The sequence below is a fragment of the Delphinus delphis genome, chromosome 2 (assembly GCF_949987515.2).
Source record: "Delphinus delphis chromosome 2, mDelDel1.2, whole genome shotgun sequence".
Taxonomy (NCBI): domain Eukaryota; kingdom Metazoa; phylum Chordata; class Mammalia; order Artiodactyla; family Delphinidae; genus Delphinus; species Delphinus delphis.
The window spans coordinates 173,326,106-173,341,093 of record NC_082684.1 but is presented as its reverse complement, the minus strand read 5'-3'; positions in this window follow the sequence as shown (position 1 = coordinate 173,341,093).

Genomic DNA, 14,988 nt, shown 5'->3' with positions numbered 1-14,988 from the left:
AGACTTTTTTTTTTTTTAGAAGATGTTGTGGGTAGGAGTTTATTTATTTATTTTTGCTGCTTTGCATCTTCGTTTCTGTGTGAGGGCTTTCTCTAGTTGTGGCAAGTGGGGGCCACTCTTCATCGCAGTGCGCGGGCCTCTGATTATCGCAGCCTCTCTTGTTGCGGAGCACAGCCTCCAGACGCGCAGGCTCAGTAGTTGTGGCTCACAGGCCTAGTTGCTCCGCGGCATGTGGGATCCTCCCAGACCAGGGCTTGAACCCGTGTCCCCTGCATTAGCAGGCAGATTCTCAACCACTGCGCCACCAGGGAAGCCCCGAGACTTATTTGTGTTTTTAACATGGGAGTTTAATGCTGTAGATTTTCCTCCAAAAACTGCTTTCCACAAATTTTGATATATTTTGTTCTTCATGCAGTTCAGAATACTTTGATTTTGTTTCTTGTTTGTACCAAAAGTTATTTAGAAGTATATTATGTACTTTCAAATATTTCTGAATTGTTCCAGATATATTACTGTAGATTATTTTAAATTAATTTCAGCGTGGTCAGTGAACATACTTTGTATGATTTTAATCCATTTAACTTTATTGAGACTTTTATTTTTATGGACTAGACCATGGTCTTTCTTGGTAAATTTTCTGTGTGCACTTGAAAAGCATGTGTATTCTGATGTCGCTGGGTGCAGTGTTCTACTAATGTCAATTAGGTCAGGTTGGTTGATATTGTTATTTAAGTCTTCTGTATCTTGTGATTTCCTGTGTGCTTGTTCTGTCAATTAATGAGAGAAGAGTGTTAAATCCTTGACTATAACTGTGGATTTAACTATTTCTTCTTGCAGTCTTATTCATTTTTGCTTTGGTTCTCTTGATAAATGACCTCATTATCATTCTGAAATTATCCTCTTTATCCCTAGTAATATTATTATTATTATTTTTTTTTTTTTTGGCGGTATGCGGGCCTCTCACTGTTGTGACCTCTCCCGTTGCAGAGCACAGGCTCCCGACTCGCAGGCCCAGCGGCCACGGCTCACGGGCCCAGCCGCCCCACGGCATGTGGGATCTTCCCGGACCGGGGCATGAACCCACGTCCCCTGCATCGGCAGGCGGACTCTCAACCACTGCGCCACCAGGGAAGCCCCCTAGTAATATTATTTTCTCTGAAATCTACTTTGATATTATAGCCACTCCAGCTATTTTTAATTATATAATTAGCATATCTTTTTTAGCATATCATTTTACCTTGAACTTATTTGTTTCTTTATACTTAAAGTAGTTTTCTTATAGGCAGCAAATAGTTGGGTCTTGCTTCTTTATGTAATCTGAACATCTGCCTTTTATTGATGTGTTTATATCATTTAGATTTAATGTCACACATTTTACTTCTACATATATTATAAACTGCACATATTATATTTTTGGTTTTAAACTGTCAGTTACCTTTCTGAAATTTCTTAAGGAAAATTTTTTATATTTACCCACATATTTACCATTTTCAGTATTCTTTATATGTAGATCTGCATTTTCATTGGGTATTATTTCTCTGAAGGATTTCCTTTAACATTTCTTGTAGGCCTGGACTGCTGGTGATAAATTCTTTCTGTTTTTATATGTTGGCAAAAGTTTTTATTTCACCATCTTTAAAAAAATGTTTTGGGCTTCCCTGGTGGCGCAGTGGTTGAGAGTCTGCCTGCCGATGCAGGGGACACGGGTTCATGCCCCGGTCCGGGAGGATCCCACATGCCACGGAGCGGCTGGGCCCGTGAGCCATGGCCGCTGAGCCTGCGCGTCCAGAGCCTGTGCTCCGCAACGGGAGAGGCCACAGCAGTGAGAGGCCCGCTTACCGAAAAAAAAAAAAAAAAAAAAATGTTTTTTGCTGGATTGACAGTATATGTTCTTTCATTACTTTGAAGATGTTGCTCCACTCTCTTGTGACTTAACATTGTTCCCAATGAGAAGTTTGTTGTCATTCTTACCTTTGTTCCCATGTATGTAATGTATCTTTTTTTTTTTTGACTAAGAGCTATGTAGCTAGTTTTATTCATAAACACATTTCATATCACCTTCACAAGTTAATTTTTTTAATTAATTTTTATTGGAGTATAGTTGATTTACAATGTTGTGTTAGTCTCTGCTATACAGCAAAGTGAATCAGTTATACATATACATGTATCCACTCTTTTTTAGATTCTTTCCCATATTGGTCACTACAGAGTATTGAGTAGAGCTGGCAAAAACTCCTCCATAATCAACATTATCTGAACTCATTTACACACCTGATGATCCGTAGCCATTTAAAAATGTATAAGAGCTAATTTTAGTGACCAAAGTTTTATATCAAAAATATTATCCAAATATTCTTTATTAATTTATTAAATTGAAAAGTTTAATTTAAAAATTTTAAAAAGTTAAATTTAAAAATTTTAAAGTGCCACGGTCGGGCTTCCCTGGTGGCGCAGTGGTTGGGAGTCCGCCTGCCAATGCCGGGGACGTGGGTTCGTGTCCCGGTCCGTGAAGATCCCACATGCCGCGGAGCGGCTGGGCCCGTGAGCCGTGGCCGCTGAGCCTGCGCGTCCGGAGCCTGTGCTCCGCAACGGGAGAGGCTACAGCAGTGAGAGGCCCGCGTACTGCAAAAAAAAAAAAGTGCCATGGTCTTCAAGTTAACAAAATATCTATAAATTGCACATTCATTCAGTTAAACACAATTTTTTTAAACGTCTTTATTGGAGTATAATTGCTTTACAATGGTGTGTTATGTTAGTTTCTGCTGTATAACAAAGTGAATTAGCTATATGTATACATATATCCCCATATCCCCTCCCTTTTGCGTCTCCCTCCCACCCTCCCTATCCCACCCTCCCTATCCCACCCTTCTAGCTGGTCACAAAGCACCGAGCTGATCTCCCTGTGTTATGCGGCTGCTTCCCACTAGCTATCTATTTTACATTTGGTAGTGTATATATGTCCATGCCAGTCTCTCACTTCATCCCAGCTTACACTTCCCCCTCCCCGTGTCCTCAAGTCCATTCTCTACATCTGTGTCTTTATTCCTGTCCTGCCCCTAAGTTCTTTAGAACCTTTTTTTTTTTTTTTAGATTCCATATATATGTGTTAGCGTACAGTATTTATTTTTCTTTCTGACTTACTTCACTCTGTATGACAGTCTCTAGGTCCATCCACCTCACTACGAATAACTCAATTTCACTTTTTTTTATGGCTAATATTGCATTGTATATACGTGCCACATCTCCTTTATCCATTCATCTGTTGATGGACACTTAGGTTGCTTCCATGTCCTGGCTATTGTAAATAGAGCTGCAGTGAACATTGTGGTACATGACTCTTTTTAATTATGGTTTTCTCAGGGTATATGCCCAATAATGGGATTGCTGGGTCATATGGTAGTGCTATTTTTAGTTTTCTAAGGAACCTCCATAACTGTTCTCCATAGTGGCTGCTATCAATTTCCATTCCCACCAGCAGTGCAAGAGGGTTCCCTTTTCTCCGCACCCTCTCCAGCATTTATTCTTTGTAGATTTTTTGATGATGGCCATTCCGACCAGTGTGAGGTGATACCTCACTGTACTTTTGATTTATATTTCTCTAATGATTAGTGATGTTGAGCACCCTTTCATGTGTTTGTTGGAAATCTGTATATCTTCTTTGGAGAAATGTCTATTTAGGTCTTCTGCCCATTTTTGGAGTGGGTTGTTTGTGTTTTTGATATTGAGCTGCATGAGCTGCTTGTATATTTTGGAGATTAATCCTTTGTCAGTTGCTTCATTTGCAAATATTTTCTCCCATTCTGAGGGTCGTCTTTTCATCTTATTTATGGCTTCCTTTGCTGTGCAAAAGCTTTTAAGTTTCATTAGGTCCCATTTGTTTATTTTTATTTACATTTCTCTAGGAGGTGGGTCAAAAAGGATCTTGCTGTCATTTATGTCATAGAGTGTTCTGCCTATGTTTTCCTCTAAGAGTTTTAGAGTGTCTGGCCTTACATTTAGATCTTTAATCCATTTTGAGTTTATTTTTGTGTATGGTGTTAGGGAGTGTTCGAATTTCATTCTTTTACATGTAGCTGTCCAGTTTTCCCAGCACCACTTATTGAAGAGGCTGTCTTTTCTCCCATAAAGTATCTTTTTTCCCTCTGGTTCCTTTTAATTTTTTTTTCTAGCACTAGTCTTAAGCACTTTTATTAGTATGTGACTTGCTATAATTTTCTTTAAGTTTTTTGTACTTGAGTTTCTTTGAGTATCTTGCATCTGTGGACTTACAGCTTTCATCAGATTTGGAAAGTTCAGGCAATTATTTTCAAATATTTTTTCTGTCTTACCTCCTCCTTTATTTTTCTGGTCTGTTTTTCATTTTCTGTAGTTTCTATTCCTGCATCTTCAAAGTCACTAATTTTTTTGTTTTACAGTGTCTAAACTGGTATTAATCCCATCCAGGATGTTTTTCATTTTAAACATTGTAGAAGTTCTGTTTGTGTCTTTTTATACCTTCCATGTCTATATTTAATATGCATATATATTTATCTTCTTGAACATGTCAGATATACTTAAAACTGTTTGTGTCTTTTTGTACTAATTCTGTCATCTGTGTAATTCTTGAATCTGTTTCTACTGATAGATTTTTCTCCTCAGTATGAGTTGTATTTTTCTGCTTCTTCAAACATCTGGTGATTTTTTAATTGAATGCCAGATATTGTAAATTTTACTTTGGTGTGTGTTAAATATTTTGAATATTTTGCGATCCTGTAAATATCGTAAGATTTGTTCTGGGAAGAAATTGAGTTACCTGTAAACAATTTGTTCCTTTTAGAGGCTTACTTTTAGTCTTTGTTAGTTGGAATCATAGCAGCGCTATCCTAGAGCAAATTTTTTCTCACACTGAGGCAATACCCTTATGAACACCCTACTCAGTGTCCTATGAATTACAAGATTTTCCTTTATGTTTGGTGGGGACACGAATTATTCCTGGCCTTTTTAAGTTTCAGGAATTTTTCCTTCTCTTTTCTGGTGATTCTTTTCCCAGATTCAGGTAGTTTCCTCACTTAAATGTGCTTGTCATTCCTCAGCTGAAGACCAGAAAACACCCTGCAGAGATTTCTCTCCATGAAGCCTTCTCCACTCAATATGTACTTTGGCATCCCCAGACTCCTAGATCTATAACCTCTATTCTCAGAGACGACTGGACTCTGCCTGAGTTTCCCCTCCCTGTGCTGTGGCCTGGAAACCATTTGGCAGTAAGTTAGGGCAATTGTAGGACTCAACCCATTTGCATCCGCTTTTCTCAGGGATCACCGTCCTGAGTTGCCTAATGTCCAAGTGTCTGAAAACCATTGTTTCATTCATGTCGTCTGCTTTTTTTTTTTTTTTTTAAGTTGTTTCAGGTAGGAAGCTAAATCCAGTACCTGTTACTCTATCTTATCCAGGAGGAGTAATTCGATATGATTTTATTTCTATCATGTTTGCCACCTGTCTTTTCTTGGAGTTGCTGGAAATGTCTTTGAGGATTTCCCTTTGCCCATCTGAAATTTGGGCTGCTTTTTAAAACCCAGTATTCTATAATAGACTACCAGATGTCAGTGAGATCCCTTGGAACTAATTTTATTATGTGAATGTAATTAACATATTTAATTTAGGGCTTACTATACACTTGGCACCTATACAAGAAATTGGCTTACGTTATCTTATTAAAACCTAAGTCTGTGAGATTATATTATCTCCATTTGATATATAAGAAAATGGGCTAAGAGAGGCTAAGAATCTTGCCCAATGTTATATAGTATACAGGTGTCAGAGCCAGTTTTCAAATTTAGGTTGTATACCCAAAGCTTGTATGTTTAATCAATATTTTAACCTCTCTTTAGCTTTATTATCGTTGATGTTGTTTTGTTAGGGGAAATAAGATTATCTAAAATTTTTAGATTTTAGAATTTTACCTTCATTACATTGGGTCATTTTTAACTGTCTTATCCTTCTCAATAAATTCTAAATTTTAACTTTTCTAAATTAAGGAATTATGATTCAAGCTTACATTATAAAGTTTTATATATTCTACTATATTCATTTTAAAGTTTATTGTGAAGTATCCAGTATGTTAAATTCCCCTGAGTTCTTTTTGAAATGAGCATTTAATGTGATAAATTAATTTCTTTTATCAGCCTGATTCTGTTTTATTTGTTTTGAGATATGTGTATGTACCTGCGTTGTGAAATCCAATAAAGTACCAATGGCATTATTATTCTATTCCTTGTCTTTTGGGACCTCAAGGAGATTCAGAATCCTTACCTCAGCTATATCATTGGCAGAGGGAGTAAACGGGATTTGGGGTTAACCTTTATAATTAGTCCTATCCCTGAGAAGCATGGGCTTCAAGGGGGACAGGTGTGTACCTGAGCAAATTCAGGGTTTTGTTGGGAAGGAGGAAGAAAAGATTTTGGATGGGCGTCTAACCGTATTTGCTACAAGCAATTTTCTGTGTCACTCACCTACTAAGTGATTGAACTAGAGTATGAACCCAAGTAGTTGTGACTCCAAATTCTATGATCTTTCTCTCAAGCCCTAGAGACTTTTAGTATGCCATTCTGTTGATCATAGAGAAAATACACTGTGTGACATTAAAAAAAAATTTTTTTTTTGTATAATCAGTTACTAGCGATTGAATGCATTCACTTCAGAAGCAACTCTTAGGTTAATGACTCCTTTTCCATTTTCGTTTTGGGCACTGATCCCTCTTCTCTGTTCATCAAAAAGTAATACGGACGCTCCCGTACTCTTATTTGTTTTACTTGTGAGACAATGACTTGATTCATTTTCATCAAATACGTGAAATGAAATGTTTCGTGTGTGAAGTCTTAGCAATAGCTATGAAGACTTTTTACCTTAGAGTAGACTTTCTGTGCTTCCTGATCTTTGGGTAAATAGGGTGATATTTTAACAATTTTGTCTAAAGAGCCCAAACCTGATGGTTTCCCAGAAGGATATTTACCCATTAATTATTTACCGAAGTTGCTCTTCTAAGAATCATGAAATTCCCTGTATGGTAGTTATGTTCACAGAGTCTAGTTATAAACATCTCTGAAGAGAAAGATTTCTTGCATTTAGCATCTGAGGCAATGAACTAAGGCAATAGTTCATTGAAAGTTTATTCTTAATAATAGTATGTCCTGGTTTGCCCAGATGGTCCCAGTTTATCCCCCTGTATTCTCAGAAGTGTCCAGTTTGAATGGTAACATAGTACCAGGTTCTTGGAAATTAGAATTTCTTACACAGGATTCGGTGGGGCTGTAAACCATATACTTGAGTCCAAAGTTTAAAGTTCGGGTTTTAAAATCTTAGAGATGGAATGTTTCCACCTCTCTGGAATATTATTCCAGTGACAAAAAGGAGGGTGCACATGTTCCGGAACAGACATTAGAGGGGGTTATGTAACATTGTGAGTGTACTGAGTGCCACTTACATGTACAATTTAAAATAATCAAAGAGTTAAATTTTAAATGAACATTATATCATAAGCAATTTAGTATATGTAAAAAAACACATATCAAAAATGGACTTGGAGAGGAGGGAAGGAATTCTCCAGGGCTGCTGCTGGCACTGGGGCAGCTCATCACCTGAGATTCAAGAGAGCCGTGGTACCTGGTCCCACTGGAGTGTAAAGTTCACAGGAATTGCTTGGCTTCTGAGTGCTTGTTGTCTCCACGGAAAATGGATTTTGTCTTCTGAATGTGTAGCTTGCTCTCTAGACGAGGACATAATCAGAAGGTTATGCCGTCATTTGCAATAGTCCCTGAGTCCATTCTATTACCAGCTTTCTTTTGGCGCTGTGAATATATTTAATCTCCTTTTCCTGTGCTAAGAAATGTGGGTAGAGGTACCTGTCCCATCATGGATTAATGGAATACTGTTAATGGAATACCATCATAGATTAATTTGCTCAGTGTTTTAAAGGCAGAGAACGTATGCTTTTAACTTTGTAACATACTTAACTCTCGTCAGTTTGTCAAAATATTTCTAGGTGGGATTAAAGGTAGACATTGAAGTTGCTCTCATGAGGGTAAGGAAAATGATCCATTGTATGAAAAAAGCACCCGTCTTAAATATAATGCTGGTACCAGCTTACTCAGGAGGAGGTGTTGATACTATTTTCCCCACTACCTTTTGACACAGTGATAGCAGTAAATGGCTTCATTGACAGTAAATGCCAAAAACAATTATTAACATTTCGACTGTATCTAGGAAAACTTAAGGAAACATTTCGTTGCTTCCTGTGTGTGTCTGTCTCTTCTGTTTTTGTTTTTGAGAAACTGCTAAAAATTCCACAGTTTCGAAGTAAATTTTAACGTCTGTTAAATTTCCAATGCATTCAGTCCCATTTCGTAAGTATCTTTGGATGTATGTAGTTGTTTTATAATTAAACAGAGCACTTCAGTGATAGCCTGCTTTATAATGTTTGCAGTTACAAAAGTTGGATGTCGTTGAGCACTGATGATTTTTTAATAAGGATAGCATCAGCATACTTCATTATCATAGTGGATGGCATGTACTCAGCTACTTCCAGCTGGCCAAAACCAAAATGCGTGATCGAGCATGAGCAGAAAATAACTTTTAAGATTTGTGTCATTACTGCCTTCTTTGAGTTATCATTCCATTGAGTTCTTTGACGTTGTTACCAGTATCATTCTCATTTTACGGATGAGAACACTGAGGTTTCAAAACGGCAAGTAACTTGAACTAGATTATACAGCTGAGAAGCAGAAGACTAGAGAAACTACTTTTAAAAAACTTTTTATTTTGAAATATTTCAATTTACAGAGAATTAGCAGAAATAGTATAATGAGTACCCCAGTGACCCTTCACGTGGAATCAACTGTTGATCTAAGGGTAAAGCGAAGATCTCATGATCCTTTGTCCCGAGTCAGCATGTATTTTCTAAGAACCAGCACAATTTAATTAGTAATGGACTTCAGGAAACAAATTTCCTTCTTGACTAATATGCTAGATTGTCTCCCCAGTCTAGATGAAGAATAAGACTGTTATTTACATATACAACCACTGAGTCTGTGCACAGATTTTGTTCCTGAGAATAACGTTTTCTAGTCTTGTTTTCTAGTTTTTGCTGTCCTTTGGCATATTTATAGTCAAACAGTGAGTTGTCAGTAAACGCAGTCTAAAAACCGATCACAAAGTTCTTATTATTATCATTCATTTTGAGTGGTTTTTTAACAGCCTGTATGGCCTTTGGATGCAAATGGGAAGACAGAGTAAGAGAGGGGAGTCCTCAGCTTTCCTCTCCCACAGTTTTATCCAGTAAAGTTACTGCTGTGGATCCAGACAGAATCCCTGAGTCTTCAAACATCTCCACCTCCTCTGTGCCTTCAGAAAACGTTATCGTCGTTCATTCTGTCACAGGCTTTCTGAGGGTGATGACGAAAGACTGGAAGGTTTTATGTTTCCCCCATCTTCACTCCCCTTCCAGAAAGGTGTGCCTCCTTTAAATATTTCCTTGAGCAGGGAACTCTGAAAACTCTTAAGGCATGTGTTCTGGGATGTTTTCCTTCTGCTCCGTAGCATATGTTGGAACTAGTGAATTGCGACCCTTGTGACTTCATACAATGTCCTGAGTCAGCCACACACTTACTGCATTTTGTGATCTCTTGACATTGGCACCATGGCAAAGGCAACTCCCCACAGAATTCATCACAAGTGACAAATTTGGCTTTTATTTCAAGATCCTCAGTTGATACACAGTAAAAGTGCCTGTATGATACCAGATGCTTGGAAGTGTGAGCTGTCAGTCTCTGAGATACATGGGATTGCAAAGCACCTTTTGTTTAATAGTGCATAGCATGAAACGGCATTTTTTTAAAATATTTTACGGAAGTATAGTTGATTTACAATGTTGTGTTAATTTCTGCTGTCAGCAAAGTGATTCAGTTTTATATATATATATATATATATATATATATATATATATATATATATATACTTTTTCCTATTCTTTTCCATTACACTTTATTACAGGATACTGACTATAGTTCCCTGTGCTATACAGTAGGACCTGTTGTTCATCCACCCTATATATACTAGTTTGCATCTGCTAATCCCACCCTCCCAATCCATCCCTCCCACACCCCTCCCCTTGGCAACCACAAGCCTGTTCTCTATGTCTGTGAGTCTGTTTCTGTTTTATAGATAAGTTCAGTTGTGTTGTATTTTAGGGTCCACATATAAGTGATATCATGTGGTATTTGTCTTTCTCTTTGTGACTGACTTTGCTTAGTATGATCATCTTTAGGTCTATCTATGTTGCTGCATGAAGTGGCATTTCTGACACTAAACGTAGCATCAGTCTTTCCTCAGACACTTCATACAAGGTAGATTCCTGAGGAGACAGTGATCTGACATATTTTTCACATATGTAAGATCGCAAAGCTTAAAACTGTCGCCGCCTTTGAGTTTCCAGTGTTTCTATTCTGTATCAGATCCACTGAAGGTATGGACATGACGCCCTCCCCTAACTGGCAATCTGCCAGGTCTCAGCAGAGGTCCCAGGGATGCATGCTTGTAGGGGTTTGCTGTCCTCACTCTAAAGTTCTTTACTTTATTCCCCCCAAAATCAGCAAACCAGGGAAGAGTATTCTGTCCAAGACAAGAAGAAAGAAACCAACCCCAAAAAAGGGACATTTTAGAAGCGAGATAGCACTTGGAATAATTTTAGATACAGCTAATTATTTCTTCAAGTTGCCTTTAAAACTTTTGGAAGTAATTGGCTCTAAGCTGTAAATATATATATTTTTCTTCAATATTAAATGATCTAAGAGCTAAAATTAGTCCAAACTTGAGGAAATGAAGAATTCGAACTAAAATAAGAGAGCATATTGTTTTTTTACTGTTAACTTTGTCTTAAGATGAGACATGTGATACTGTTTCATGCCAAAAAACCATACGTAGTTCAACTCCTGGGACTTCATGATAAGGACACTCTTTTAGAAAGCTGTCTTTGATGGTCCATTTTCCTCCATTTCCTATCAGCTGACTTCTGAAATGTGTTGAGGTTTTGGTTCTCAAATGTGATTGATAGAAAACAAGTTTTTTGTGGTTTTTTTTGGCGGTACGCGGGCCTCTCACTGCCGCGGCTTCTCCCGCTGCGGAGCACAGGCTCCGGACGCGCAGGCTCAGCCGCTTCGTGGCATGTGGGATCTTCCCAGACCGGGGCACGAACCCGTGTCCCCTGCATCGGCAGGAGGACTCCCAACCACTGTGCCACCAGGGAAGCCCGAAAACAAGTTTTTTAAACGTAGCATTGTTTTATAAGAGAATTAGTGTCCCTTTCATTAATTTGCCAGAAACTAGTAGAATGTCCATTATGGGCTGCTTATAGGGATAGAAATATGGGACAGTTTGTTCTTTAAAAATTCAGATTCTAGCAGAAGGACTAGCTTGTTAAAGAATTACAACATAATGCAGTGAAACACTCAGAGAGCTCTAGAAACGCAGGAGAGGTGCCCTAACTATGCCTGGTTGCTGGTTAGTAGCTGAAGGTCTAAAATCCATGGAAAGGCACATGCCCAGGTATAGGCAGAGGTTATAGACTCTTGGCAACCTTAATTTTACTTCTTTAATACTTATTAGCGGCACAGGTGTTATGTGTCTTTTCAAAATGAATTGATTTTAATCCTACCCCTTAAAGAGAGTCTCTGGTATAGGTTTCACTTTCTTAAATTATTTTTTCTCCTCTCCCTTTATGACCCTCAGTTTCCTTATCTCTAATGTGAGAAAAATAAAAGTCAGGACCACCACGTATGGCTTTGGGCACCATTTACATGGACCAATGTGTGAGTGCGCCCCTGGAGTTTGCAGCTGTTATTGATAGTACTCACAGCGCTGTGGGGAGGCTTTTTTTTTTTTTTTTTTTTTTTTTTTTTTTTACTTTTTTTTTTTTTACTTTTTAAAATTGAAGTATTGTTGATTTACAATATTAGTTTCAGGTGTATAGCAGTGATTCAGTATTTTTACAAATTATACTCCATTAAGTTATCACAAGATGATGGCTATAATTCTCTGTGCTGTACAATATATCCTTATTGCTTATCTATTTAATACATAGTAGTTTGTGTAAATCTTTTTTTACATAGCTTGCTTAATCCCCTACCCCTATCTTTTCCCTCTCCTCTTCCCTCTCCCCACTGGTAACCACTAGTTTGTTTTCTATATCTGTGGGTCTGTTTCTGTTTTACTATATATATTCGTTTTATTTTTTAGATTTCACGTATAAGTGATATCATACAGTGTTTGTCTTTCTCTGTCTGACTTATTTCACTAGGTATAATACTCTCCAGGTCCATCCATGTTGCTGCAAATGGCAGAATTTCATTCTTTTTTACGGCTGAGTAATATTCTATTGTATCTATACAACACATCTTCCTTATCCATTCATCTGCTGATGGACACTTGAGTTGCTTCCATATCTTGAATCTTGTAAATAGTGATGCTGTAAACGTTGGGGTGCATGTATCTTTTTGAAGATTAGTGTTTTGATGTTTTCCTGATACCTACCCAGAAGTGGGATTGCTGGATCATAGGGTAGCTCTGTTTTCAGTTTTCTGAGGAGCCTCCACACTGTTTCATGGTGGCTGCACCAGTTTACATTCCCACCAGCAGTGCACAGAGGATCCCTTTTCTCCACACCCTCTCCAGCATTTGTTATTTGTGGTCTTTTTGATGATAGCCATGCTGACAGGTATGAGGTGATATCTCATTGTGGTTTTGATTTGCATTACTCTAGTGACATTGAGTATCTTCTCATGTGCCTGTTGGCCATCTGTATGTCTTCTTTGGAAAAATGTCTATTCAGCTCTTCTGCCCATCTTTTGTTTGGGTTATTTGTGGGGTTTTTTTGATAATGAGTTGTATGAGCTCTTTATATATTTTGGATATTAACCCCTTGTCGGTCATATCATTTGCAGATATTTTCTCCCATTCCAGAGGTTGTCTGTTTGTTTTGTTGATGGTTTCCTTTGCTGTGCAAAAGCTTTTAAGTTAAATTGGATCCCATTTGTTTATTTTTGCTTTTACTTATTTTGCCTTAGGAGACGTATCCAAAAATATCACTGTGATTTATGTCAAAGATTAAATGATCTGTGGAGAGCACGTGAAGATGCAATATGTGTAGCCACTGCTGCTATCATTATTATATTATTATTATTATTTCACATACATTCTTTTTATATCCTTTAAAAATGTGAAACGGAGATCTGTCAGTGAAGAAATCCTGAAAGCTGATGATACGCAAACATAATTTCTAATGAGATAAAGCCAATATTATGTATTTAAAGAGATGTCACTGCAATTATATTTTCATGGCAGTTAATCATGACAACATTGTAAAGTGTCTTATACCTTTTTTGTGGTACATAAATGATTGTCTTCTATTCTTTATTTCCAAGTGGAGGAATTTTAGTAGGTACCCTGAGCTTCTCCTACACTATTTTTGTTACGGTATAATCGACCCTATAATAGCTGCTTCTCATAGGTTTTAGAAATCTATACTTGAATTAAGTTATTTTTCAAAATAAATGAATAGTAACTCGCCTCAAAGACATATTAGGATGACTGGGTTTTTAAAATATTAATGTTTTGTAAGAGACAAAATGCATCGGCGCTTGCTTTTAGAATATAAATCTGATATTGTTAAGATATTTCAGTAACTATGCTTTGTGCGTAAATCCTTGAAGAGCTATGAAAATGCATTTGCTTCATTATTGATCATTTCCTTACAACTCTGTACCCATTATTGATATTTAGTATTTGTGTTTCATAATAATAAAGATATGCTGAACACATTTTCGTGCTTTCATTTTTTGATGTAAATTCTAAAACAGCATATTTGTCTAATGAATTTCTCCAGGTATTTAATTTCAGGGACTGTTGCTAGGTAGAATTTACATTTCAGGAAATTTCTGACATGAAGCACATTCGCTTTTATCAGAAAATTATAAGAAAACGTTAAATGAATTGGGACTATTAAATACTGATATGGGGTAAAGATAAGCAAGTACAATCAACAAACCTCAAGATGTGTAATGGTTTAAAAAATACTGAAGTTTATTTCTAATGTTTTGTAAAGTCAATAGTAGGTGTTCCTTCCCACACTGTTGGTAGGAATATAAATTGGTATAGCCCCTACGGAAACAGTGTGGAGGTTCTTCAGAAAGCTAAAACTAGAGTTGCCATATGATACTTCAATCCCACTCCTGGTCATATACACTGAGAAAACCATAATTCAGAAAGACATGCACCCTATGTTCACAGCAGCACTATTCACAATAGCCAAGACATGGAAACAACCTAAATGTCCATCAACAGATGACTGGATAAATATGGATAAAGAAGATGTGGTACATATATACAACGGAATACTACTCAGCCATAAAAAAAGAATGAAATAATGCCATTTGCAGCAACATGGATGGACCTAGAGATGATCATACTAAGTGAAGTAAGTCAGAAGGAGAAAGACAAATGTCATATGATATCACTTATAGGTGGAATCTAAAATATGACACAAATGAACTTATCTGTGAAACAGAAGCAGACTCACAGACATAGAGAACAGACTGGTGGTCTCCAAGGTGGGGTGGGGGAGGGATGGAGTGGGAGTTTGGGATGAGCAGATGCCAACTGTTATATATAGGATGGATAAACAACAAGCTCCTACTGTACAGCACAGGAAACCATATTCAATATCCTGTGATAAACCACAATGGAAAAGAATATGAAAGTGAATGTATATATGTATATAACCGAATCACTTTGCCGTACAGCAGAAATGAACACAACCTTGTAAATCATCTATACTTCAATAAAATAAATTCTACAAATATAGCAGGTGTTCCTGATTGGTAGGAAACTCCCCTCCAAGTGGTAATTCTAAGACCCTGACTCACTGCCTTTTGTGTTTTGCTGTCTTCAACACATGATATCTAA